General features: G+C 32.0%; 1 long non-coding RNA gene across 1 annotated transcript; it reads right to left on the bottom strand.

Annotated features, from left to right (window-relative positions):
• Positions 1-1,477: 1,477 nt before the first annotated feature.
• Positions 1,478-2,073, bottom strand: LOC130222264 (uncharacterized). Its single transcript, XR_008836394.1, has 3 exons — positions 1,991-2,073; positions 1,655-1,710; positions 1,478-1,529 (listed from the first exon to the last, which is right to left on the bottom strand). It is a non-coding gene; the product is annotated as an uncharacterized LOC130222264 (long non-coding RNA).
• Between the last annotated feature and the right edge of the window lie 1,481 nt (positions 2,074-3,554).

Here is a 3,554-nt window from a genome sequence, read left to right as displayed (position 1 = left end):
CCCTCAAAAAACCTGTTTTGTAAGTGGTGTGCCTTCTTTAAGACATAAACAGGTTTCTTGATGTGTCTCAGCACTTCCTTTAGCAGAACCCTTACAAAAAACCCACATGAATCCTGCAGGAATATTATGCAGATTTCCTACAGGGATTTAGCTCATTTTCCTGTAGGAATACCAGGAGGAAATTTATGCAGGGATTATTCCTGCAGGAATTACAATCCTACAGGTCTAATGAAATATACAGTTCTAGCAGGATTATTGTGCAGGATAGATATGAAGTAAGATAAATTTCACAATAAAACAATGCACTTTCACAAATTATTTATTAAAATAGTCCAAATCAGAATCCAATTCACAGCAGGCTGCGTTTACTCCATTTTCCAAAAAAAGTAAAGAAAGTTTCCTGTAAGTGGTAGAGTTGGTGTAGGGCAGAATACAGTCTGTACAGTATAAAAACCATTACAGCTATGAAGAATCCCCAAAAACAACCAATGGACTATTACACAAGACTGTTATGATGTGTTTAACGGTCATCAGCATCCTAAATACCTTAAAGTTTTTAATATTTAGATTTTTTTAAACTCATGTACATTTATATGTATTTTTGTATAATACAATCTTTGCGTCAAATGACAAAAAACAAATGATCGCTTATGCGAGGAGTATTTAATGAAGTGTCTATGGGGACAGGACAGTGGATCTGACATTATTCCCTCTTCTGGCTGCTGTTATCAGTCTCACACTATTTTACTTTCTTTTTTCTGTAAGTCTTGATAACACCATCCTGGAGTTTTTCTTTTATTATTTCAGCAAATAGAATTGTAAAAAAAAAATTTGTTGTACTCTCCAATTCACAAATGTGATAATACAAGTGTGTGTGTGTGTACAAATTATTACCTTACTTGTAACTTGTGCTCATCATTTAATTTTTCCGAGTGCTGCCCTGATAACTTTTATTGGTACACCTGGAAATTTCTTCTGTGCTGTGTCTGTAAATTCCCCTCTCCTGAACATCCTCCTCCTGAGAGTTTCTTTGTTGTCTAAAGAGAAATAAATACTTTAAAAATACTTAAAGTTGAAAATACATATCTTCAATCATGACTAGGCATGGGCCGGTATAAGTTTCTGGTGGTATGATAACTTTGGATAAAAATATCACGATATTGTGATTACTGCTCTAAAATAAGTTATTTTAAAACATCCGAGTAAAAAAAACAACAACTTAAACACAATATATTTTATTTTAGGAAAGATTTAAAATATTTTGTAACAGTAAACATGTCAGGCGAAATCTTTGACTTCTGCTGTCTTCATTAGTTTCAAAAATACAGATTTCTTTACAACACATAAAAACCTTTACAAATACCTTAGAAACGGTCTAAAATTGTAGCTGGTGAACTTTCAGCCTCATCGGCAACATCCACAACATCTCCAGGTTCAAAGTTATTTTTCAGTAGGTTCTTTTTAGGAACAATGTTATAGGTCGGTGGCTCCTCCCTTCATTCCACTAGGACCCATGTTTTGCCCATTTTCTAAGATAAATAGGTATATAGACAGACAGACGAACCCACACACACACAAACATATATACACACAAATATATATCATTCATTTATCTGGTGGCTTCAGCTGACTGTATCCATGACAACAGTTTTACCTTATGTCAACCTGCCAACAGGTAGTTTGCTGTCCGACCGGCGATCAAAATGATTTCTGAGGTAATAAAAAACGACATTAGCATCAATTATTAGCAGTAAATGATAAAAATATAATTAATATAGCCATTTTTTAAATTAAGTTTTGATAAAGGCGTCGACGGTAGTAGGCCTGGGTATATTACGTTAGCAATATACTAGTATTGTTAACGTGATCTCGGCTTTAAAAGGAAAAAAGCATTTGTTTTGGTGTTACAAAGCAATTTACTGATTTACGTTAAAATAGATCAGTAATTTTAGCATTTTAAGGATAAAATAACTTAAGAAAAGTACTTTACCTTCAGAAGACGGTTGGTGACAGTTGACTGACGTGCATTCGAATCGGCGACGTGAAGCGAGTCATCTCAATGAATCGAATCTTTTCTCTGAATTATTCATTTTACCGGAGTTTATAATGTAAACTACATTGTTACGCCAGTAGGTGGCGAAAACAAGCGTCTTTTTAAGTGTGAAAGACTATCTGTATGAACCTGTAAAGCAGATTTATTAAAAACACTCGTATTCCACAAAGAATTTATTTTCTTAAAGAAAAAATATGTTTATAAATAATGTTTGTTTTAATTTGTTTAACCAAGTCCATTTACCAAATAATACACACACATATTAGTAGTAGTCATTATTAACTTAAAATATTGTAAATATTATACGTTTATAATATAGACCTATACATTATTGGCAGCAATGTATTATCTAATTTCAATTTTGCATTTATATCTTATTTTATTTAAAATGTTTATAATAATTTACTAATTAAATTTACTCTAACACTGCAGAAAATAACAGCAACAAACATTTTAAAAGAAAGAGGGATAGACTCTGTTGATCTCATAAAATGCACAGACATACATTCAACCTGTGTCTAACTCAAGGACCGGTCTTGCAGTTTTTTTTTTTTTGCATCCAACCAAACAGATGGCAGTTAAATTAAAATGGATTGACATTTTAATAAATGAAATAAAAATGAAAAAGTGTAGAGCTTGTTTGTTTGCATAAATGTATAATTCGAATGGTTTAGAGTAATGGTTGATTTTTATAATTGCCTATAATCTATTCGTATACATTTATTTATTTATTTATTCATTTTTTGTTTGTTTGTTGTATTGTTTGTCTGTTAGAACTCATATTAAATTGCTACCAACAGCAAGTGACAGAATTTCTTTCTTTCATTCCAATTACAACAAATAACTCCTGCAAGTCCTGCTGGAATTATAAAATCCTGCAGGATTTGTCACTTGCTTGGATCCACTGTAAAACCTGTAAGAAATTCCTGCACATATCGTCAATGTGTCCTACAGGATTTTATAATTCCTGCAGGACAGCAGCTATCCTGCAGTGGAAAAATTTAAATCCTTCAGGATTCCTGTAAAAAGTACTGCATGATTCTAAAACCTGTAGGATTTCATAATTCCTACAGGATACCAGCAGGTTCCTGCAGAAAAAATGAAAACCCTACAGGATTCCTGTAGGCTATTTTTGTAAGGGAATTTATGATTTCTTAATAACAAGATGAATAGATTAAAACATAAAACAAAAAGGCATTATAAAGTGTATTACGATTTTGTTTTTTTTCTACCCTATTTATTTAATCTATTTTTTACGTTGATGGACTTGAAATCTTAATTTACATTATTTGTTACAATATTTGTAGGAATCTTTTGCTTTATTAACAAATCGACTTATGCTACCTGAAAAGTATTTGCATCATTACATGAAGCAGCAGGGAAAATACTGAAGGAGTTAACAACAGTAACGTCGTAATTTGTTTGGCATAATTTAAATGTAATGGCACTAAACCGCTATCTATATATTTTGCATTCTACATTGGACTGGAAAGAAAGCAAT

Source organism: Danio aesculapii, chromosome 4 (genome assembly GCF_903798145.1).
Source record: "Danio aesculapii chromosome 4, fDanAes4.1, whole genome shotgun sequence".
In the NCBI taxonomy this organism is placed as follows: Eukaryota; Metazoa; Chordata; class Actinopteri; order Cypriniformes; family Danionidae; genus Danio; species Danio aesculapii.
This window is presented reverse-complemented; position numbering and strand designations above follow the sequence as displayed.